This window comes from Uloborus diversus, chromosome 6 (genome assembly GCF_026930045.1).
Source record: "Uloborus diversus isolate 005 chromosome 6, Udiv.v.3.1, whole genome shotgun sequence".
NCBI classification, from domain to species: Eukaryota; Metazoa; Arthropoda; class Arachnida; order Araneae; family Uloboridae; genus Uloborus; species Uloborus diversus.
In genome coordinates, this window is record NC_072736.1 from 66,434,680 (window position 1) to 66,461,418 (window position 26,739).

Consider the following 26,739-nt stretch of genomic DNA (forward strand, 5'->3'; position numbering starts at 1 on the left):
GTACTTCGGAAAAGTTTAAGTCAGGGAAATTTTTTCGTGAACTTCACTGCAAATGTGCACTCACTGTGATTTTGGAATGTAAATTCAGGGTCCCCCCCTTCAAAGCGATGGCGCAACCCTTAAGTGTGACGGAGTACCCACCAAGAATAAAAGTCCTCAATAAAGAAAGAAATACCCCTTGAAAAAACTGCCTTAAAAATTCCAGTGACGCAAAGCTGCTCCATGGACACCCCCCCCCATTCCCCCCACCCGCCTGTACACCCCGGTTAATTAGAATTTTTTTATGTGAGTGTTTATTGTTTTACTATTATAGAGTGGTTTCTGCGAGGTTTCAGAATTTTTTTTAAGTAATAGAAATTATTTTTATTTAAATAGAGGATTATTTCGTCTCCCCCCCCTTCCCCCCAAAACCCGATGCGCAAAGTGCTGGGACTTTTTACCCCTTCTTGCTGGAAGGGTAAGAAGTAATTTGCAACAGGTTTCACTTTTTTTTTTTGGATGTTTGGGTTTAGCCATTTTTTGGCCTAATTTTACTGTACTAATATGGATGATTTTTGGTGTTTTATAGAACAGTTTATTCTCAATGCTATGAATAAATGGTTACTAACTATAAACTTAAAACAGGGGTAATAAAAAATGACATTAGTAGATAAAATTTGAACATTTCACTTCTAAGATATAAATAACATTTTATTTCAGTTCAAAAAAAAAAAAAAAAAAAAAAAAAAAAAAAAAAAAAAAAAAAAAACACTGTGAATGAGGAATAAAAAATTGTACAATATTTATATAAACTTTTCATTTTAAAGGGCTTTTATACAGCCTTTTTTGGTTAAGCTAATCCGGTATTAATTTACAAGTGAATGTTACAAATGATAAAGTAATTATCTCTACAATAGTATAAAATGAAGACCCAAAAAGCGTCTGTGTGTTTGAACTCGCAAAACTCGAGAACTACCCGGCCGATTTCATACATAGTATAAAATGAAGTCCCCAAAAAGCGTCTGTGTGTTTGAACTCGCAAAACTCGAGAACTACCCGGCCGATTTCGCTGAAATTTTCAGTTTGTTCCTTGAAGTCCTGAGAAGGTTTGCAGACCAGTTCGAAAAAAATTCGATGAATTGTTTCTCAATTGTTTCCCAATTTTCTCATAATATCCCGATTATGGGGGTGAAAAATTACTCGCAGATATTAATTTTATATATCGTTGGAAAGAGTTGAACTTTCCGCGTTCTAGGCAATTTGTTTCAATGATCTAACTTAATTACGACGGGAGTTATTTTCATTTTTCGCTCCAATTTATTTAGGCTTAGCTGAAATTTAGGCACTACTTTCTTCATTAAATCTATCAATAAAAAGTGAAGGGATTGTCCCACAGTTTTCTTTTTCACAGAACTGAAAAAAGCGGCTTTTTTTACTCCAGATTTAACTCGACCTATGGTCGAAAGTTTAACCCTCTATCTCCATTAGAAAAAAAGTTACAAGCGAATAAAATGAAGTTCAAAACTCTGTTCTCTATGCAAGTTTTTAACCATTTTATTTTGCGTTTCCACGGTAACGCTTTTTAAATCCATTGTTTATTTTCATCTTTCTCATTTTCAATTCTTAAACTTATTTTACTCTGTGTTTCCATGGTTACGCTTTTTAAATCCATCTTTCTCATTTAAATTTCTCAAAAGTATTTTAATATCTGTCATTATTGTTTGGAGGGGAAATTTTGCATGATGTTTTTTTTTCTTTTATTTAAGCCTGATTGCTGAATATACGTCACTTGACATAATTTTTATTTTCAAAGTAGACCGGGCAAAGCCGGGCAACGCAGCTAGTTCTTAATAATCCTCTACAAGTCATATTTTTAGATCTTTTTGATCATTGATAACATTTGTTTTTTTTCAGGGACGTGAAGTAAACCCAGGAGTTTTGTCTGAAAACTGGGACGTCTGGCAAGTCTACATATAAGCCATACTACAATGATTTATCATTTTGAGAGAGAGAGAAAAAAAAAGAATTTAACTTTTTACAGCAAAGCTAAATATATGTCAACTTGATTTTTATTAAAACCTACACAATAATCAAGAAAAAAATTTACTTACGTAATTTGTCTTTTTTCTATTGAAGAACTACGGTTGAGTTTCGTTATCAAAATCCGTACTATATTTACCATAAAAACACTGTTTACCTAGAAAGAAAATTTATTTTCATTTAATATTCGATCAAATATTTGAATCACAACAAATCCAGTTAAAATTCCAAAAATTTACATATTTAAAATTTTACTTGTCACCTTGTATAGACAAATATCTAATGCAACTATCCAAAATGGTCACAAATTTCAGTTTTTGATTTCTTCGACCAATCATGCGGGCGCACTGGCATTATGATTATTGCGCAGTAAGTTACCGTCTTTGAGTCAGGGCTAAGGCAGAACTACATGCAATGTACCGACTGCTCAGTTATGCTATTTTCGTGCTGAACCGCACCCGCTTGCGGACTCTGGCTGGTTTATTAAACTAAATTTTAGTTACCGGTTTGTTGGTAATCTCTGCTTCAATGAGAGAATATCTGCCTCCAGCTCGGTTGTTGATTATTGCACACTGATGAATCTACAAATAAAGACAAAACTGTATCTCTGGATGTCATAACAAGGCCAGGGCCTGATTACTGAATAGCAAACTAGGCCGTGGTCTAGGGCCACCGGTATTTAGGGGTCCCCAAATGGCTGAAATTACTTTATGCTATGGCTAAAAAATGTTTCAGTCAACGGCTAAAGCTATAAAGTTTGAATACAGGGACCCCCAAAATATATTTGACCTAGGGCCCCTTGTCCCTCTATATCTTAATCGGGCCCTGAACAAGGCTGTCGGTATTTTGCCTGTATTAAGATTAGTGTTCAACAAGGATTCTTTCTAGTTTCTGCAGACTAGACAAGCGTTTCTCATCCGTTTTTTGGCCCGCGGATCGGTAAAAACTTATGAAAATATTTCACGGGTCGATAAATTTTTCTTCTCTCCCCTTTTTTTTAAATGCAAAAAAGGAACAGCGTATTAAAGATCCGGCCGGAAGATGCATGCACTACAAGATTTTAAAAAATTATTTTACTTACATTAATAGTCAAAATAATAATAATTATTATTATTATGCTTAAATAATTATATCTTTGGAAAAAATCGAAGGGAAAAAATCACTGGATTAATGAAAAAAATATCATTTTTTACCAGCAGAGCTGTTATCATGGGACCAGTCAGGATCCAAACGTAGCTTGACTTCCCGTAACCTTTCCAGCAGGGCGTATGAAGCTCACGAGACATGATGAAAGCCCACGACGAGACAAAGAGCAGAGGCAAACCTGAAACATAAATTGACAGGCTTTAAAACAGGGAACTGAAAATTTACGAAATGTTACATATAATTTTTTTTTCCCCGTAGCGTGTCAAGAAGTTTTTACTTACTGGCCACCCCTGAGAAGTTGAGTTATGGCCTTGAGAAAGTTCATTTCTTTAGAGGGAGAGCAATCAGAAAAAAGAGGAATTGTTAGGCGCAGAGTTGGGCTACCATTGCAACCCTTTTATTGGCGAGAAAATCCTGTACCTCTTGCTGCTTCTTACCTGCATTATATTGTTCGCCAAATAGGCAATAACACTGCAAAATAAACCGGCAAATTCTTAAGCCGTTTTTCCTCCCCCCTATTTCAACAAATGGAATCGTTTAATCGGTCGGGCGGCGGAGCTCAACTTGCTGGAGGTGTACAATATGTGTTGATTAATGTTTGCTATCGCTGCATAGAAAATAAACACGTTTTTCAGTTTTGTAATATATATATATATATATATATATATATATATATATATATATATATATATATATATATGTTTCACAGGATTAGTTAAAAAATCATTTACGAAATGAAACTAGTACAATTGAGTCCCGAAAACCCGACTTAATATAAACCGAAAAGTGGCCAAACTTGAGGAAATGCCGGGTTATCGGGAATGCACGCAAAAGGTTTTAGGCGAAAGAGGTAGTTTTCAATAGTAATAAATGTCGAAGTATTCAAATTGATGGCTGGAATTTTAGAAGTTCATTTTGGCGAACGATAACTGCCCACTAGAGTTATAATGCTGATAAGAATCATTGCGATTGCGAAGGATCCCATTTGATTATCCGGGACCTTCATAAATGTTTTTTATAGCTCATAGACTCTTACCATGCATAGAATCTTACCATGCTCTTTTTCATTGTCACAAAATGATGATGAAATCCTTTACACTGTTGAAACATCATAAAAAATTTCCTTTCTTTCTTTCTAATGGGACTGTGATAGGCGCATTGGCCTTTTGTAGACCTAACGCGATCCCCGATACACTGTTAAAAAAAACCTGAAAGTTCAGGTAGTTTTCTGACTGATTTTAACAGAATATTTCTGTAATGCTTCAAAACGTATTTTTTCCTTCCAAAAACAGAAATATCACGAAAGGAAGTAACGAAAACAGAATTTTTCTATTTCTAGGGTTGCCGCTGTGCTGTACTTTGTTAGTATCCTGATTAGCCTTCAAGTTATGATAAACGTCGCTTTTTGATAGTGCTTATTAAATCGCACTGTTACATTTTTTAATTAAAAGCTTATTTAGAATAACAACTCAGATGTCGAAGACAAAATAGATAGCTTGCTATTTCATGCCTGGAAAGTAATATACTCGTATGTTGAAATTGTTTTTACGCCTTTGGACTTTGTAAGTTTGGAAAAATGTTTGCGCCATTTTCAGACAGGCAGCTGTGTTTTGATCGCCCTGGTGATTTGATGTGAGTTTTACTGAGTCAGTATTAGAATATTATTGCGGTGTATTATTTTGCTCAATACTTCGAACAATTCTGTTCGTTAGTCATATTGTGTGTTCTAGCGGTGAGAATAGTTTTAGAATCTCGTGTTATCCATTTAAAATAAAGGCTATTGGATTACTTGTGTACAGACGCAATGGAGACACTTAAACTTAGCACCGCTGGTCACATGTAAGTATTGTAGAATATCTTTGAACATGTTAATATACAAATGTATTTTTCTTGTTAATATGCATTTGATAGAATTCCGATGGTAGCTGATTTAGAATTTATAGAACTATTATAAAGTTACTGTTTTTGCTCTAACGCGGAAATCACCGGGGGGGGGGGGGGTATACATCATCTGAGCAAAAAATTCTTCACGTGTATGTCAATGATTCTGTTTTTAAACACAGTAAATTGGTATGCGGTACCCTCCATCAGGTATATTATTCCAAGATAAAGTCAACCGGTTTTTAATGGTATTTTATTTGACTCATTCTGCAAAAAAAAATATTCTATTTTTCATGTATGCTTTTCCATGCCATGCCAGAATATGTACGAGGAGATGTGGAAAAAAATACCGAGGAGTATCAGCATCAAAAATTGGTGTTATATTCAAATCCACTAATTTCCTTGCTGGTACTTTTCGATTATTTTTATTCATCTGAAGGTGCAAATTTCAAGATAGATGCTTGAAAGGTAAGTTATCAAGCAAAAATTTCACTTAAAATATATTTAAGTAATAAATACAAATTAAAAAAATAATAGTTTTTGAATGGTTAACTATTTTTATAATATATATTATTTTAAATATAGGATAGAAAAACGAGAGTGAAATTTCAGTAAAATATGCAAAAATGAGAAACGAAAAAATAGCGCAACGAAAAATCAAGAACCGAAAGTTCTGTAAAGATACAGAAAATTTAAAAACGGAAAAATAGATGAACGAAAAATTTAAAAACGGAAAAATAGATCAACGGAAAGAAGAGAAATGGAATTTTCGTTAAATCACGGAAAATTTATAAATGGAAGAACAGAACTAAACGGAGAAATGAGAAATGGAACTTCTGTTAATTCACGGAAAATAATTTAACGGAAACGTAATATTTACGGCAACTTTGCTGCCGGTACTTTATCCGTTATTTTCAGGAAATTTTTTTAACAGTGTATGGCATCCAGGCTTGCATTTAGGCACAGAAGTCAATGGCACGGATACTTTTGACTCTCAGTTTCCATCAGAAGGAGGCACCCGTGCTCTGGGTGATGTGAAACTGCACAAGAGGTTTTAATTTTGCCGAGGGCATTCAAAGCCAACAAGAGATCTTATACATGCCTTATAATCATACGAAATGGGAGCTGCCGATTTTCTGCATCTCAAAAATCCACTGACTGGCCATTGCGGGTCAGAACCCGGAACCACGATTCACCATACGCCACCCTGCCGAAGTCGCAAAAATATAGGTACTAATTCAATACGCATGCAGCCGAACCTGCCTTAAATCCATATTTCTTTTCGTTTATAGTGAAGACTAAAAGGCAGGGAAAGCACATGAGTAGACATACAATAAATTTTGAATATCAAGAATTTTATGGAAAGTCTATTTTGATTATTTGGATTTTATAAAAGTTTAGTTTTTGTTGTTGATAATATTATAAAGTCTTATTTTTACGATTGTTAACTTTGTGGATGGAAGGGTGTCGACGAATGATAATAATAATAAACGGATCGTTTTACCAAGTGAAAAACCAGAGTTGCTTAGCGAAAGGCAAGGGCGGATCCAGAAATGTTTCGGGAGTGGGGGGGGGGGGGGGTTGGCTTTTCAACTTATCTATTCCTTCATATCTGTACACATGCTTGGGGGGGGGGCGAGGTTGCCGCAGCATTTTTATCTAAAACAACTAAAATATAGAGATTTAGCCAAGGAAGTCGCCAAACTTATTCCTTTCGTTTCCAGTTAAAAGAGTCTAAAATTGCATTTTAGAACTTCAATTTTGTAATAATTCCGAGGGAATGCTTTGAAACCCCCTTCCCCTAATTCATCAAAGGTCGTCTAAATTCTAAAATTGCATGTTTTGAAGAAAAAACTACCGGAGGAAAGTCTCTGAACTCATTCTTTCCCTATAACTACCTAAAATATGTATAATCGTGTCTTCAAGACTTAAATTTTTGCGAAATGCCCGGCCTCCAAACCAAAGTCTCCCCCTAACATCTCCAAAGATCGTTTGAAATTGCCCTTTTGAAACTTCAATTCCGAAAAGTTTCCGAAAAGGAAATTTGAACCTCATTCCTCCTCTTAATGTCATCAAAAATCGCCTACATTTGCGTTTTAGAACTTCAATTCGGAAACATTGCCAGTGCAGGGTCCCTCAAGGGAGGAGCGATCGCCTCCATCGCCCCTCCCTTGTATCCGTCCTTGGAAGAAGGATACGGAAGAAAAATGACTTCGTTTTAAGAACAGAAGTATTTTGAATGGAATGCGAAATTTTATGAAGAACTACTGCTCAAGATTTCTGAAATCCATTGAAGATCCCTTATAGATATTGAAAATTTTAGGCTGAGTTCTCTTTTGCCCCCCCCATTCGAGAGTCTTACAACTGAATCTTTTTAGTGGCAGGTAGAATGTCATCTTTGAATGGTTGCTTTGGCGATAATGAATATTATGACGGTTCCGTTTTGACGCTCAAAAGATTCACGCAAGATCCATTTTTGCAAACGGCATCAAACGATGCCCACACTACAATGAATTTTAGCACGGGACCTGAATTGAGTGCCCGCTTAGCTGACAATGACACATCGACTTCTAGTTGATTCATTAGATTTTTACCGAAAATAATTCAAATTTGAAAACAAGTAGTATTTGAATAAAAGCTGACCAATTTCTTTGAAATTTTGGTCAAATAAAATGCATTTTTAGTAATTTTACTGGCAGCGATTTCTGAGATTCTTCAGATTTAGTAATCAGGACCCGGCTCCGTGACACCTTGCGATATTCAGCTATTGGCTATTTTCTAAAAAAAGAAAAAACCAAAAATGTTTCCATTCTGGAGATCCGACATATTTAGAGGATCATTTCTGGAGATAAGGTAGTTTTTAAAGGATCCTATTTTGGAGGTTATGAATGTTAAGAAGTATATTATTTGTCAAACAGAATTGCACTAGGGTAATGGCAACAGTAACAGACAAGGGTTCAGTAATATACAGTCGTAAGTTTGGATTTAAATAATAAGAGTTTTAGGCGGGTAAAACTGATGTTGCTGCGACCCATGAATACGGTGCAACCATCTAGTGTTTATTCAGAGTGAATTTTATGAGCCAGTATGTATTTACAAGGCAGTGGTGGAAGGTTATGAACAGTTACTCTACCGGTGTTTCATTTTGAATTTAATAAGGTTTTAGATTTAAAAATAAAGAACTTTTGCACATTTGGAAGAGAAAAGGGGAATTTAGTTCCTTACTCATACTTTACTCTTCCTATCTGTTGCTGGGTATCAACAGAATTTTCGGAGTCTGTTACTGGGGGTCGGACTTTTTTTTCGAAACTGAGGAAAAAAAAACTAGTTCTAAGGATCTAGAAGCAGTCAAACGTTAAATGAGATGTAGTTGCATGAGAGAAAAATAGTTTAAAACGTCTAAATACATTAAAAGGCTCAGAAAATTGAGTTAAGCTACGAGCGATGTCGTAAGAATGTCTGTGACTGGTGCCGTTACTTACCCTACCTGTTCGTTTTAGAAACCCGCATATATGTTTGCATCACAAACTCAATATGCTGTACATGTATTGGCGCATTGTCGGCAACGGCAAATATGCAACATGCTAAACGGAGATAGTACGTGCAAATTTTACTGCATGATCGCATGGGAAAATGCAAAGCGAAAAATATACATTTAGCGAAATAGAGTATTACAAGCGAGATAAATTATAAATATAATACTCTAAATATAATACTAAATAGAGTATTACATTTAGAGTATTATAAGCGAAAAAAATACATTTGATCAGGGATATCGACTCTAGGATTGCCGCTGAAGCTTGAGTATCTTCGAAAATGTGCTTGATTATTATAGTTCTGTAATGCAAGAATTTCTTATACTTTAACGATTAATAGTTTTATTATTATGTTTATTTTTTAGTTTCCAACTAACATAGAAATAGTTCTCGGCAGCAGAGGCGTAGCTAGCCCGACTTTCGGGGGGGGGGGTTACCTCTTTTATTATATATATATATATGTTTTTAATTTTATTAGCTGCTTTAGAATTTACATAAATATCTATTTGAGAGAGCAACAGCAATTTTCGAGTGTTATAAACAGAAGTCTTGGTTATTTTCTACTTTTTAATGCGAACCAAGTTAACAGAAATAGTACAGAACATTCTAGATTCATTTCGTTTTTAAACATTTTATTCCTGTAATGCTATGCAGTTTTTCTTTAAAATTAAAATTTCCTTCAGAAGGGTTCGATGGATTAATGCTGCTTCAACAGACTGTACTTCGATTTCTTCAGACGACCTTAACTTTCTCTTTTTAGAGCAACCATTTTCGTCATTTACATATTTATTTCTTAGTGTGTTAAAAAGCTTGTTATCGGTTTTGCTCACTTCATTATACAACAACGTTCACTTAGAATATACTATTCTAAATAGTTCAGACTGCACGTTTTTTAAAGAATACGCAGTAAATACTGGCTGACATTTTTGACAAATCGATGTGATTGCCGTGGATACTCTGGTTAGCAAAGGTCGTTTTGACTGTGACAGCACAACGCCAACAAAAAACCTTATGTCTCGAATTCTGGCTATGGTATCATTTTCGGATTCAAAGCCCAGTGATCTTTAAATGAGCAAGCAAAAGCATTTATTTTCTTTAACTCGAAGCAGAAAGAGCTGAGGGGGCAAAAAAGGGAGAAATGCGTTCCACGAATAGGTTTTTCTAGGAAGATGAACAAAAGGACAGTCGTTTCGAGCACTTGGAAGAAGAGTAAAGGGGTTAAACTCACAGGTTGAGTATTGGTTGCATTATGGATGAGTATTTCAAGTTCATGGTTAAAGGTCATTCAAGTTAAAAGCCATTTTGCTCTGTTATCTGGTTTAGTACTGTTCTTTGGTCGCTCTCTTTCTTAAAATTATGATTCCTTATAGAAAACCGAGATAATAGGAGTGAAAAAAAAATTTGAGATTTTTTCAAGTAAAGAAAAAAGGAAAATCCTAGAATCTTCGCCAAGTTAGATTTGCAGCAATTGCTAACCTCACGAGGATAAATAATTTAAAAAAAAAAAAAAAAAAAAAAAAATCAGGCACCAAAAAGCAATAAAATACTTTTTCTTGAAAAAGGTATGCTTAAAGTTTCTTTTACTGTCAAAATGACTCCTTAAACTGGCAATAAAGCACTTAATAATGTAATAATAGAATAAAGACCTAACAAAACTAATACAGAGGAATTTTGATCAAGAGCCCATATTGTCTTTAGTATCGATTTCAAATTTTCACTATCATATTCTAAATTTCTTCTTATAGCCCCCTTATCTTAAAACCTCTTCATCTCGATTTTTTCCTTCCTGCGAAATTCGAAATATACAGATTCAACTGTATGTAATATTCCCACTGCGCCGCTCATAAAATTAAACATTGCAGAATCTATGACAAAAAAGGCTACATATGCGTGAATTTAACTAATCAATCTCATTTCTAAAGCGAAGTGTGAAATTTCACTCAATTATCAAAAAAATGTTCCAGCAGAGTGAGGAGTGAGGCGTCTTTACGCTTCAGGGTCACTCATGGAGCTGATTTTCAATGACACTGGGGGGGGGGGGGGGTAGCGAAGTGAATTTTTGACCATTGTTATTCACAAAAAAAAGGCGTTTTGATTTTTTTTCTTTTTCTTCTCTTTTTCTTTTCTCTTCTCTTATCTTTTTTTTCCCATGTCTTTTCTTTCTCTTCTCTTTTCTCTCTCTCTCTCCTTTTTTTTGAGACAAACATTTCGGGGGGGAGGGTTTTGTCCCCAAACCCCCCCCCCTTAGCTACGCCCCTGCTCGGCAGAGTGGTGTAGGGGTTAGGCGTTGGTTTATTACGCTCAAAGGAGCGGGATCAAACCTGACTCCAGTCGGTGGATTTTCAAGATGTAGAAAATCGTCACTGTCCATTTTGTATAGTTATGCGGCTTGTAAAAGACACCTAAAGTTTGGCCTTTGAACATCTCAGCAAAATAATGTTTTAGTGCAGTAACGCATCGAAGAGCCCAGGTGCTTCAACTGGTGAGGAAACTGGTCGTAAAAACTCTCAAGGAAATGGCTATTCACCGAGAGAGGAGACACATGAAAGAATGGATATCTGCTCTTCTAATAGGACATCTTGGAAATGCACTAGATCCAGGTACGGATATAAAGGGGGGGGGGGGAATCATGACCCCCCTTCAGAGACCAAACACAGCCTGCTTATATTTCGAAAATTTGCCTCAGATTCCTTATTTTTGACCGAAAATTGCACTTTGACCGCTCCCTCCTCCCCTGCTTTCTGATGATGACACCCGTCAAAATCAGAAGACGGGTTCGCCCTTGACAAGGTCGGCAAAGGTGCGAAGTTCCATAATAAAACAACTTAGCAAAAGTTATTTTCCTCATCAATTATTTCTCATTAAAATACATTTTCCATTGCGGGTTCAAGTTTTTGTTAACTCTCTTTTGGGACCCCGCCCCCCTCCATTTTGGACTTCGAGCTTCTGCACACCCCCTAGTGTTTTTGAAAACGCGCCACCATTACTCTCGTGGATCCAAATTTAAAAACGTTTTTAAAATATTGAAAAGACAATTTTAAATAGTGATAAAATTGAAGAAAATTAAAAACTCTCAATGGTAAATATAATGCAGTGAAGCCAAAAACATTTCTTAGAAATGGAAATAAAACACTCAAACGCAACATCAAAACTCATGTAAATAAGAGCAAAAATGTTCAAAGTTTCGCAAAAATACTGAACAAATAAAACATTTACTTTTCAGTTTGGATGTCTGAAAGGGAAAAGAAATGTTTAGACGTTTTAGCTTGCTAAAATTCCCACAGTTCGATCGCAGAAAAAGGCCTTTATGTATTTATTCTTTTATTCCTTTTGTTTCTTTATATGCTCTAAAGAAGGGAGTTTTCTTTGCGAATGAAATTCGATTCTCCCATCTTGATATATCTCAGAGATGTTGGAACATTCCCCCCACATGTATATTCAACGAAACGCAAAAATATATTGATTCAGCTTTAAATTTTATTCCCCTTTTAGGGTGATAGAAGTAGCTTCAAACTTTCGAAAACCATTCAAAGGGCAGAAAATGTTCAAAATATAAGTAATGTTTATTTTGTTTAATATTTTTTAAAATTCCTTGAACAAACCAATATTTAGTATTATTTATTTATTTTTAAAAACACATCACGTCGCCTCTTCCAAATATTATTTTGAACTTGAATTTTTACGATGAAGCTTCGTAGTCGTAATAGTATACGAACAAGCTCCAAATTTGAAGTAATGGGATTTTAACAAAACGCAATTTTCAAAGATGACAGGAGAAGAAAATTTGCTTAATGGTCGTTGGCTGGTAAACAACTTTTTAAAAAGCTTTTTTTTTGAGCAATCACGATTGCTTATTGCTTTCATTTCACCGTCCCTGGCGTCTGGTTCCTTTTTCAGCTTGGACCAGGGACACCAGCACCACCGCCCACCGACCTATGCTGCGGCGCGGCGCGGCGCGGCTGCTCCGGTCCTGAGCTATCCGCTTCTCCTGGTCGGAGGCGTCCATGTCCTACACACATGCGCGCTCATACACACACACACACACACACACACACACGCTCATACACACATGCCTATGTGCATACACACAGGTCTACGCACACACACAAGCCTACACATGCACGCACGCGTGCCTACATATGCACACACGCCTGCACGCACACACACAACTATACACACGTAACTGTCTAGGAGGAGGGGTAGGCTTGGGGGGACAGGAGCTGTTTCTAGAAACAATAGCCCCCCATGAGTAGGGCACTGTCGCAACTCGTGATTGCGAAAAACATAATTTGAAGTCAAAATTTCAGAATTCAAATTAATTTTGAAAATTCGAAAAGTTTTTTTTTTTTCTTTTTTTTTTTTGAAGGCTGCTTTCCAGATGTTGTTCTAGCCACAGTTTAATAGTTACGTTTCAATTTTAAAAATCCAAAGAAACTCTAGCCATTTTTAACCATTTAATACTACAATTGGGATAAACCTAACCTGGTATAGCGTCGTAATGCTGTGATTAGGATCTGCGTAAGCTTCGTAATGCTGCCAGGTTAGGTTTACCCCAACCTTATTTTCCCATAAATTGAATCTTTGCATTCGTACACCTATCCACTCCATTTTTAGGACTCTACAGTTGGAGGCAAACCTAACCTGGCAGAGCCGTAATGCTATGGTTAGGATCTGCGTAGCTTTCACAATGCAGCCAGGTTAGATTTACAACAGCTAAGAGTCCTAAAGGTAGAGTGGATCGGTACACGAATGCAAAGGTCTCCATTTAGGGTAAAGTAGGGTAATGACGCTGAGCGGGGAATCCCGCTCACTCAAATATCTCTAAGCAGAACAACATTGATAACCTGCGATTGGTATTGCCATACAACATACATCATTACAAGTGTCTAGTAAGAATATAATCATTGCTGGAAGGGAACTGTTTTTGTGACCTCACCTTATAAGTTTACAATAGTTTTATTATAACACTAGTGGTACCCACACGGCTTTGCTCGTAGTAGAACATTAAAAGGTCTTTTGGTTCGCCTGTACATTTACAAATAATGTATGGTGAATTTCTCGCCAATTGGCTTGCCCATGTTACGGTTCCATGTTATGATAACTTGGCAATTTACTCGTCCATCTTATGATAATTTTGCTCGGGAAAATGTTCTTTAAATTGGAATAGAAAAAGAACAAAATCGAATTTTCAAAATATCGCTTTGAGGTGCACACCCTCATTCTACAAACTAACTTTGTGCCAAATTTCATGAAAATCGGCCGAACCATCTAGGCGCTATGCGCATCACAGAGACCCAGACATCCTGACAGACAGAGATCCAGACTTTCAGGTTTATTATTAGTAAAGATTCTACAACATGCGTTACTTAAAGATAAATGCGCACTCTTATTTTCATATATTAATTTATCCATTGCGTTAATCAAATGTAAGCATTTAGCTGCAAGTTCATAATTTTATTCATTTTTGCAGTGCATTGTTACACCAACTATATGGTGTTTTAAAGTCTTACTCCCGGCGAATAAATGTAACGCCACTTACGTCAGTTGAAAAGTACAAGGTGATCCAACAGAAACGTCCCCTAACCGTTGAACCAATCGAAACGAGTTTCAGAAATGTTTGAAGGTACGCGCTCAAGATTGTGATGATTTTTAAAAAGGCAGTGCTTGCGGTTACGGTTACAGAGAAAATTCCTAACTTCAACGCCGACGTTTCTCTTGCGCAAATAGATCAGGGTATTGAAAACTGCAAATGGCGTTGGAACGATTGGCGTGTGCTAAAAGTTGCTCGTAGGGACTTTGAAACACCTGACTGAAAAAACACCCTATCCTACCTTGTGAATTATGCTTTCTTCAAAGCCCCTCCTCTTTCGTGGTGTCATTAGCTGTTTAAAGTTCCCTTCCTTGCAAATGCTTGAGGACAGCAATTTTCATCACACGTAAATCGTTCTAACTCTATTTGTGGTTTTTAATAAGTTAATCAATTCGCTCGAAGAAAAAAATACGGATTTCCGGTCAAAAATTTCGAAATTATCTCAATGTATGTCTAAACTGGAGCACTGCGTTGTACCAACGAGTTGGAAAGAGCAAGTTTATGACTCAAAATTTAAATCTCTTTGGATTTTTTTTTCAAATTCCAAAATTGTTATTTATTGGCGAAAACATTCCTTGTCGCTAATTTTCTGGCTAAAAATCCCCTATGTGAATTCCTGAGCATCAAAGGATCTCTGACTAATTTCGCAACGAACCGGTATAAACTTTGGATTTATAGAAGGAATATACGTACAGCTAACATTTTTTATTAATACTACATTTTTTATTAATAGTATTTTTTTTACTTCACATTTCTCACATGGTTCAGTACTACACTAAGTGGCAGGATAACTTCATTTTAAATAGTTTTTTACTATTTACTTCTTAACGATTTGTAACTCTATAATAATTCAAGAGTTTCTTTTCAGTTTTATCTGAATACATGAAAAATAACGTTCTTAAAATATGACTAAGAGCAATTAAACATAGAAATTGTGGATTCGAGTTATGCTGAATGAACAAACGAGAAGAAAAACCCATTTAGAGTGCAATATTTCGCCTAACTACACATTGAAAAAGGATTAATAAAACCTTACCCCATCCTATTAAATAGTATAATTTGAAAGGAGCATCTTGTTTGAAGACAGATACAGTTATTCTGCTATGCAGAAGGAGTCCCTCTACAAACATCCAGTTGATGCTGGCCATTGCTGCATACATTTTGACGCACATCAGTAGTTTGCACAGCCATTCCTTTAAGAGAAAAAGATCAATTTAAAAATCAGGTATACACTGTAGAATTACCTCCACGTGGTGCACTCAGGGCAGCGGAAATGGACAATCACCACCTACAGACATGTATTACTCTCTCTGGTCGAGGCCAACGCGCTAAATATTGATAAGCAGGAGAGCAATGGGCGGCCGATACATTTCATTTTGCTCTCCGTACTAGCTGACGTACACAATGGTATAATAAGAGTCTTTGTAGCCTTCTCAACGCTGCCAAGTTAGGTTTGCCACAACTACAGTCGCCGAAAAAAATAAATAAGTAATATTCTCCAATCTATGAGATAAGGGGCTACTTACAAATTATGTCACGCTTTGAGAGGGTTGGGGTTTCGTGATATTGTGAGTTTGTGACAGATAGGTAACAATAAGTGGGACACCACGCATATTTTGTTAGAATATACTTTTGAAAAGTAGCGCTGTTTGTGACAAAGCGGCGGAGTGGGGGGGTGGGGGGGGGCAGAAGTGCCCACAAGGGAGGGGATTTTTAAAAACTTTTAAAAATGTTTTACTTTTAAGTTTATTTATTGATTTATTTTTATTTCAAATATTTATTTTATTTTGTTTCATTATGTTTACATTTTATTTCATTTATGTGTTAAGCTTGTGTGTGTGTCATTGGCGTAGTGCGTAGCACAGAACTTTTCTAATAAAAAATAATTACAATAATTGAAAACAAATAAATAAATAAATAATATAGAAAAAAATAAATAAAATATAAAAAAGAGAGCTAAAAATAAAAATTGAAAACAAAAATGAAACAGGGTTGAGAAATCGGGGGGGGGGGGGATTTGTGCTATTTAACTTGTGTAGGGGAGGTACTCCTGGGGGGTGAAGTTTGACACTTTGTGGAAAAGGGGGAGAGCCAAGGTGAAGTGTGACACTTTGTGACAGGGGATGGGGGCTGAAAATGTAGAAAAAATGTGACATCATTTATGGACAGCCCTTAAGATGCAAAGCATTTTAAACAAGCAGTAGCCATTAAATGAAGGGAGATTTCTCACTCAGCGCAAATCTTACATGCTACGTATGTGGAACACGCATAGGTGTTAATCGGAGATATAAAACATACTCGTTGAACAAGTTATATCACATGGGATTGTAACTACGATTTTATACTATACCAGATACAGTATAACTACAGCTGTGTCTTAAAATTACCGACTCGTAATTTATAGAGTAATCGACTTAGACTGTTGACCCTTTTTTCTTTGGAAATCATCATTTTGAGGCCGTTTAACTACTAAAGCAAAGCGTAACCCATTCTGTCTTATTTCAACTTAGGTACGATACTAGGGTGTTTAGCTAATCCAATAGTTATTTCTGTGCTCAATTTATAGCTGAAGCAGGATGTTCATACCAAAAACAAAACAGAAACACACGAAAGCAACATTATTAAACGTCGTTGATCAGCAAAGCTATGAGTGACCCGCAAAATTATGCATACAAACTAGTTTCAAGTATTATCCATATCAAAAAAAAAAAAAAAAAGTCATGGATCACTTATTGCTTCAGAAGCAAAATGAGCCTATAATTACCACCGTAAGTTCATAACCTTCGAACTAAGACCTTTTTTCAAGGTAAAACAAGTAAAAACGAAGAATATTTATTCTCTTTACAGTACTCAGTGGCGCGGCAAAGCGGGGGGAGGGGGGGAGCCAATGATTTTAACATAAAATCAAATTCTGATTCAGTAATTTATGCATATGAAAGGGCTGTTTTGATCAAAAAAAAAAAAAAAAAAAAAACCCTTCAGAATGTTTTTGTACCATCAATCCAACCCTGTTGAAAGACCACAATTATAGAGGTGGTGAAATCATGGTTTGCGCAGGTACCTCGCTCGGTGGTCACACTGACCTGCATGTGTTCCATGAAGGAACTCTGACTGGTCTGAAATATCGGGATGAGATCCTTGATCCATTTGTCCACCCATATGCTGGTGCTATTGGCAATGACTTTATTCTGATGGATTAGAATACACGACCTCACCGAGCTCGGATTGTTTAGGAGTATCTTTGGATCACGGTTTGGGACGAATGGAATGTCAGCTTTTGAAGGTCATTGCCTTCAAAAAAACCACTCCAGCAGGTATTTTTGATCCAAAACACTCCCCAGAAGGTATTTCTGGCTGCGCTAGTGATAGTACTAAAAACTAACACAATAAGGAAATACATAATACGAAAATTGGAGGTATTAACTCTCAAAAGTGGTTCATTTTAACAATGCTCTTAAAATACGACATTTGGGTTGGGGGCGGTCCCCTAGGGTGGAGGGAGGAAACCTTAATTATAACCTGAAACCTCATTTATGATTTTCTGACAAAAAAAGTCGTGTTTGAAAAGTAAGCAAAGATTAAAAGCAGTAGGTAAGGGGCCATTCATTAATTACGTAAGGATGATTTTGGCAATATTTGCCCCCCCCCCCTCCCCCATGTAAGTTTACGTAAGATTTTTACAACCCCTCCCCCTATTCTTACGTAAAATTCCATTTCGTTTTCCAAAATAATAAAATAACGAATCTTACGTCATTGAAATCGAAATCAAATTCAATTAAAAAAAAATTAAACCTTTTTATGTTCAGAAATATTTACTAAAAAGTTGGAGATTGAATGTTTCTTCGACATTTTTTTTTTGTATATGATGCGATACTAATTAAAAATAAAACATGCCATCCAATAGTGCGATTCTTTTATTATATTTTACACTATTCATTCTTTGTGAAACAAATAAAAACAGCTCATCCTAGTATGATTTTTACCTTCTAGCAGTAAACGGAATATGATTCCTGCCAATCCACTTGACAGCGCTATTTCTAATATAAAATATCGACTTGGAAAATATTACATAAGAATGGGTTTGAACCCAACCCCAAGTTGGGTTCAAACCCAACTTGGGGGTTTGGGTTTGAACCCTACCCCCCTTTGAACCTACAAACACTTCTGTAGAGATTTTTCCGATCCCCCCTCCCCCCTCGGGATCTTTACGTAATTAATGAATGACCCCTAACAGCACCAGTAACAGACATGCTTAAGACATCTCTCTCAGGTTAACTTAATTTTTCTGAGCCGTTTATTATATTTAGACTTTTCAAACTATTTTCTCTTATGCAAATATCTCTCCTCGAACGTTAGGGCTGCTTCTGGAACCTCTGAGTTAGTTAATTCTATTTTCACTTGTTCAATTTCGAAAAAAGATCCAACCCCGAGTAACACACCGACAATTTTGATGGTACCCAGTAACAGATAGGATGCGGAAAGGATGAGCAATGAACAGATATCCCCTTTTCTCTTCAAAATGTGCTCAAGTTCTTTATTTTTAGAACTAAAGCCTTATTAAATTCAAATGAACATGAAACACCGGCAGACCTCGTGGTAGCTGTTCACAACCTTCCACCACTGCCTTGTAAACTACCAACTGGCTCTGATAACAATAGGTGGTTAGCACCGTATTCATGGGCCGCAGCAACATCAGTTTTTACCCGCCTAAAATTCTTATTATTTCAATTCGAACTTACTACTGTCTGTCACTGGACCCTTGTCTATTACTGGTGCTGTTACCCTGTAACACAAATATCTAGTTTATTACATTTTTATTACGAACGATTGTAACTTTAATTAAATATTTAAAGAGAAAAATATTCCCATAGGTTTATTGGAAACAAAAAAAAAAAAAAAAAAGTATACGTTTGTTTTAAGTTAAAAATACTTTTCGTTTCATTCAAAATGAAATTAAGTAGTAACATTAAGTGATTCTTGATTTACGAAAGGCATTAAATTCTATTTTCTGGCAAGAAGCTAGGAAATCGAGAAGGGAAGAAATAAATTTTAAATCAGAAAAAAAAAAAAAAAAAAATCTTCACTACTAATTTACTCGGTAAAATTCACATTTATTTGCTACTTTTTAGAAATGAACTAGATGCAGAAAATTCCTTCAGACAAAAAGTAATTTTCATCTCCAGACAGAATGAAATTAAAATTGGTCTCGCCGTTTGTTCAACCATTAAAAATTGCACCGAGTTAAATTTTTAAAATGAATTTAGTTTGCGTTCGTTGGAATGTAAACGTACTATTTGATGTCCTATTAGCATAGGGAGATTTTTAACTTTCTAAGAATTATGTCCTAACTATTCATTGTATGATGCTTTTTCTTAACTAGTTATGGGAAATTTTACGCAGTTTATTCAGAAAAGTTTGAGGACTTACTAGAAAGTTTGAGTTTACTAGATTTTTTAATTTTGTTTCTAGTCAATTGCTGGAATATGATTAAAACACAGAAGTATATTTTTGGTTTGTTATCTTTCTTGTACACTGTTTTTAAATAAAAAAATTACTTAAGTTATTAATTGTGTAGTTGAGTCAGGAGAGCGTATGTTTTGAGTCATGTACCATGAGAATTAAAATACAGTTGAAATCTCTTAATACGACCACGTTTAAACACAAAATCATGGCTGAAACGAACATTTTGTTCGTTTTGCTACAGAATTACGTTAAAACTCTCATCGGTAATAGGAGAAATCGATAATAATAACTGTGATCTTAGGACAGTATCAGGGTAGGATGCAAGGCATAGAAATAGGCATCCAAAGGGGTATTGAAGAAGGTAGGCTTAAAAGGCATAGAGAGAAAGGACGCGAGGAAGTTTCAAAAAAACATCTACTGCAAGAATTAGATACTATTATAATTGAAAGCATCTTTTATACTTCGATGCTAGACAAATAATTCTTCATTCCAGGTTTAGATTTGCAACTATTAATTGCGCTTTGTCATTATCAATTTGAAGCCATTCATCCCTTTTTAAATGGTAATGGTCGTATTGGGCGACTGCTTATCTTATATAATTAATAACTGAGCGTATGTATCTATGTATGTACCGTATCTCCAAGTTTCTTCTCACGCACGACAGTGAACTGACCGTCGCACCAGGTATCGATGGATTCGTAATCTTCCCGTCTTCATGTTTGGCTATTCAACATAATCCTCCGATAACAATTAGCGGAGACATTATATTAAAAACTATTAATTATGACACTTAGATTTCGACATAAAATCCCTATTTTTCAAAGACTTTCCTCCATTCAAATTATTATTCAGTGCTTCATCTCAACTTTCTGCAACAATGCTTTTATTAAAATTTGTAGCGTGAAGAAAATCATGAGAGGAAAGATCTGTTGCTATTTTTTGTCTCGAATATGAGCAAATAAAATTCTGGGTTTTGTTTTAAAGGCGTCTCCTGTAATCAGAGGATTTAAAATGTTTACTTTTAGGTTATTTGTCCGAAATCTGCTGCAAATCTTTACTGACTTTTTTTTTTTGTTCAAGCCTGGTTAATGAACATGCGTCACTTGACATAACTTTTATTTTCGAGGTAGACCGTGCAAAGCCGGGCGACGCAACTAGTTATGTTAATATTAGTTGAACAAAAAAATCTCCTTTCGCTTTTGTTATACTTATATGCATTTTTTGAAGCGACATCATGGTTTTGGATAGTATTCGATTTCACTGCCGCAACCTTCTAGTACGCATTACAAATACACTGAACAGCCAGCACTACAATTGTTGGAAATTGCAATCATCCCGTACATTCAGCGCTTGCCATCAGCCATATTCCAACAGGCTAATGAGCGACCATACGTTGCACGAAATGTTCAAGAGTTCTTCTTTACTCGTCAAATTGAATTCCTTCCTTTGCCGGCTTGGCACAGTGGCATAGTAGGGGATGAATCGGCGTTTACCGGCAGGAGGCGGATTGCCGTATCAGATCCGCCTGTGACCTCCCACCGCCTGCCGATTGCGCCGTCGACTTTCGCGTGACTGCCAGATCCGCCGCGAAACTTTCCAATTGCACGCGTTCGACCGCGGAAGGTTTTGGTTTCGGTTTTGAACTTAGAGCCTTTTTTCACAAAATATTTTTTTTTTCAATGTTTTCAATCATATTGTTACAAACTCTGTAGCTAGTAATTATTTTCATGATTAATTTGTTGTAATCTTGTTAAATTTGGTGTTTATTCCACTATTTTCACCTAAAATTATCTTAGTAATGTAACCTGTAAATAGTTTCTTGTAATGAATATAACACCCCCTTACATTCCAATGAAGTATATAGTCCCTCCATTTCTAAATAATAAGATTTGTGAATGGAATAAAAACAAAACATCCAGAAAGAAATCGATGCTCGTCGAATTTTGTCGAATCTTCTCCAGATTTATAAATAGCCGGGCTTCTTGCGAATGAAAGGGAGAGTCAGTTTTGCTTTTTAACTGTCTGAGTTTCGTCTGAGCCGTTGCTCTGTTTACTGTGAAGCATTTGCGCTGTATTTTTGCGTATTTGGATGTAAAAACGTGTGTTACCGTTGAGTTTACGGTGTTAATTGATATTGGCTTAATTGCTGATGATTGATTTAGCAGTTGTAACTGTACATAGCTGTAAATAAATCTCCTGGGTAGGCGTGGTTTTGCTGTTTTCCGTTGAAACTTCCATTGAATTTACACCCTTCGATTCCTCTCCCCCCCCCCCACAGAAATGTGAAATGACAGTCCTGTACGTGGTGAGTCCTGCGTCATTTCAGCACAAGAGAAATGTAACATTAAAACGGTAAACATTAACGGATGGTTAAAAGTATATTTTTATAGCTTTATGTCAGTTTAAGAATTTTTGAAGAAATATAACTTTAAAAATGGTATTTTAAGGCTTTCTTCGCGAACACAAATGATCGACAATGTGCCCCCCAAGTTTTTTCTATACATTTCGGTAAAGATAAAATGTATTTTTATATCATTAAAAATGAAATAAATTACTTTTTGAATATATATATATATATATATATATATATATATATACACGACTTCAAAAATTACCGATTTTTCCTATTTTTTCTCAACTTGAGGGCTCTTGCGCGATTTCAAAAATAAATTATAATTTTATTATTTTTCCCGTTATTAGGATGCCAATGCGCAAGTTTTCCGTCTGTTAGAAATTAATAAGAAAAAAAAATGTTTTTCGACCCACCCTATTGTACATTTTTATTTCAGCATGGGATTTTCTTTCATGGGATTTGGCAAATTACACTCGTCAGTAAAAAAGTTTTGTCTGCATCCTGGCTTTAAATAGTCAATTCCTACTAATTTTGAGTCGAGAAAAACAAATATAATTGTGGATTTTTTTCACTAGCTCTTGTTTTTAAGATACACAAAAACTTACTGGAGAAAGATACACAGCAACCACATATTGATTTTAAGGTAATGTTAAAAAGGAAAAAAAATCTTATGCAATAAATTTTATTTTCCTGTTTTATTACACAACTAGAAAGTCGCCCGTCAAGTATGATGGGTGGAAATTGCTTCTACTCTTTTACATTTGAACGAAGCAATTGCATGTTTGATGATATTTTGATACTTGAAATTTTAATTCTAACTCCAGTGGATTAACCCTAAACTCCAGTGGATAGCGTTAATTTTCACCCATTTCTTTCATTCTTCATTCCCCTGAAATGACTGTAAAACAGTTAAGTTAACGGATCGAGTTCAGCCTTGTCACAATAAAGCCTTTCCCTGCATGTTAAACATTACCAAAACATATCATCAAATGGCCGTGGCGCGAGTTTCATTGTTGAAACTCGCGGGTTACTCGATCATTGGTTATTATTTATATGAGGATGTTTATTTTTCAGAAATCAGCGGTTGCTTTTTACTCATTGTTGTAGAGGCTTCATTTTCGATTGCTTTTTGTACGTCAAAGAAGGACCATCTCGTGTAACAGTTCAGCAGCATTTGAAGAGCATTAACTCAGTCCAATGACCATGATATCTGATTTCCATTGTAAAAATATCTTGGTGAAACCTTTCCTCATGCTCACTGTTCATAGCTTTAGTTTATAAGCGAAATATCTTGGAAGAAGTAAACAAACTCGAGTTTCAGCGACATATCATTCCTCAATAGTCACAGAACTTCCGTAGGGATTGTTTGACCAACTGATTTTAGTTCCCGTCTTCTCTGCTGCTTACAAATACAGTAAACTCCCGATTATCCGCAGATTAGGGTGTCACGGTAACCGCGGAAGCGAAACTGCGGATAATCCGAATTATTGGTAAAAAACGATACTGGTGTATACAATAGCTACAAAAAAGGAATAAAACTCACACATACAGAAAAGTTATAGTTAAAATCAATAACATTGATTGTAAAGAATGTATGAAAAAGCTAAAAACAAACAGTAACATAATCATAAGTCACCACAGTTGAAGAAAAAAAAAATGTTGAAAGACCCGCGGATAATCCGACCGCCGATAATTGGGAGTTTACTGTACTTGAAATACTACCCTTAAAAAAGGCTTCGTGTGTGTTTTTTTCTTCCCTCGCAAATTTTTCTTCAAAACCAGTGATTTTCACAATTGCACGTATTTGGAGGGCCGTTAATAATTCTCTCCTTAACCTTAGCTTCAATATATCTCAGAAATTGAACTATAAGGTATTGGAAAACCGTCTTTGTTCACATCTTTCACGAAGTTCTTCATTATCCCCAGCAGAATAAGCATGGGTGGAAGAAGTAGAAATTGATGGATCTTCTACATTCTGATTTTGGGCATTTCTCTTCCCAGAATTTAAATTTCTTTAAGTCCATTTCGGTTTTGGGTAGATAGATTTTCTATCCCAACCAGGGGTCGAAGTTTTGAAGACAGTCAGTAGTCCCATGGAGGGTGTTTCTATTTGCCAGGAAAAAAGAACATTAGTGATAATTCACTGTCCTAGTTGTCTTTGTATCGTGAAAACCAGATCTAATCTCAACTTTTCATGGTGATTTTCGTGTTTAGCGAGGCAAAATACTTCAGAAATACCTGTTCACAAGGCCCTTTCTGTTTAGCAAGAGGGAAGGTCCCAATAACTTGCTACCCTCCCCGAGAGCGTTGGAGGAAAATTGAACAAGAAAACATACCTGAAAAATAATGAACGAAAGCGTATTCACGTGAACCATCAAAAGGAAGAAACAATCAGAAAGTAGACCTTGAAAAAGAAATGATATGCACGTACCAACATTGGCACGTGCATATTGCATTGGCACATCTTTTATAATAAATACAAGATACATAAACAAGTATTTAATTTTACAAAAAGTATCTACATGAATAGATATTATCAAAAAAAGTGATACAGAAAAATTTTCCATTTCAATCTGACTTAGAAAACGCTTCTAAAATTTATCAACCCAAATTCTAAAACTTCCCAGCACCCAACTGATGTTCGGTATAACATCGAGAGCAATGCATTTGGTCAGATGCGAGCGAAACCAAGCAGCAAATCAATGATCATGACAGAAAATAGTCACTTCGTATCCACTTTCTAATGCTTCTAATGAGCTTTGGAGATGTCAAGAAATAATGGTTCTAAATGGCCATGTGCTTCTAAAGAACGCACTGATTTGTATTCACTGCAGGCACGGAATTAGCGTGTCCTCGGTTTGTTCAACTCTCTCTCAATAACTTTCCAATTACTCGACCAGTTTAAATGATTGCAGCTCCTCGTTTGGTTCTCTAATTAGTACAAGTATTAGGAGAAGAACATGTGTTGAAGTATAGAACCCAAATTCAAAATAATAGAATACTTTTCACCTTTTGGAAAACAGTTCATTCTAACCAAATATAAGTGCAAATTAAGAATTTAAATGAACGTGCCACCTTTCTTAGACCATAAAGTGTGCATTTCATTTCAAATATACTCAATCAAAAATAATCTTAGACAGAATAATCCAAAAGTTTATAATAATGACGATTTACATTGAGTCAAACAAGATACCTCCGTCGAAAAAAATGCACCGTTCACGCCAAAACCACGTGACCTCCTGTGACGTATCGCGCAGTGACGAAAGCTGGTCTACGTAGCCACAACATGTGAAATTTAAAGTTTCTTAGATTTCTCCGAGACTCCTCAACAGATCCAGACAAAATTAACATGGGACCATCTGGGAAGCATACCCTTGCAAACGAAAGAAGAATTTTTCAAATCGGTCCAGTATTCTTGAAGTAATACGAAAACACACATAAAAAGCCGTAAGCCGAAATCATAACCTCCTTTTTCTAAGTCGGTTAAAAATTAGAACATTCAAATCAAAGGGGGAAAAACACTTTCAAAAGAAACAATATCAATCTGCGTTATTTTTTGCTGGATTCCATGCTTTAATCCTTTTACACACGGATTCTACAACCTGTTTACTTTAGTCGCTTCTGACAGTTTCCATAGCTTCTTAAATGCGTCAACGAGCTCAATTTTGTAGGCGGGCACCAGGTCTTGAACCGCTTGTCCTTCAATTTGACGGTATCACAAATTCTTGATCGTATTGAGATTGGTAAAGTTGCTTGACCAGTTTAATACCGAAATTCTTCTTTCTGTTTAAAATTTATGAATCGATTTAGAGACATGACATGGAGTTGAATCTTGCTGAAAGACAAAATGTGTCACTAAATGTGTAATTGCTGTGCCTCAGATGAAGTATCATGTAGTATTATTGATGAACAGCGGAAGTCACGCATTGTTTTATTTTAAGATACATACAATTGCCCAATTCCAACAGTCCTCATGCACCCACAAACAAACTAGTATGTTGTGGCCATCACGAAACTTTCTTCTATATTTTTCTTTTTTTTTCTGATCCCTCCCCATGCTTGACGAGGAAGCAATATTCCCAACAAAAACGAAATTACACATGCAAAAACTTGACCACCATCCCAATGTCTGAATTATTGCAAAAGCAAAGCAAAGAGCGAAAATTGAAAGTTATTTTAAAAGCCTTGCTTGAATTAATTACAAATATTTTATTTGTTAACAAACATAAGATGGCAACAGTTAAAAATTTTAAATCATTACGTTTTCCACGTTCGGATAAATCTGCAACGGTCTACCACTGACGTCACAGCTACGTTACCCTATGATGTCATCGGAATGGGTGGAGCTACGTTTTCTTCAGCCGGTCTGAAATAAGCGGATTTACGTTGTTTTATCTCGCTGTTTTTTTTTTTTTTTTTTTAAACTCATTCTTTTCCTTTTTCTTATACTTTTGTAATTTTACTGGTAAGACAATGATGTGACACCTATTACTTCCACAGGAAATAAGAGATGTGCACATGGGTGCCGGCAAAGGGGGTGGTGCAAGGAGGATTTCTTATACCTCACGGCTTTTGAAAAAAAAAAAATCAAAAAACAATTTTCAAAAAACATTTTTTTTTTATATTAACTTTTTTACTAGTTATTTATAAGAAATTTAAACATATATCACTAGGTTTTCTTTTATATTTAGGTGTTTATATTATTTTTAGAGGCATTCTTCATCCTTGACTTATAAAAACTAAATTGGATT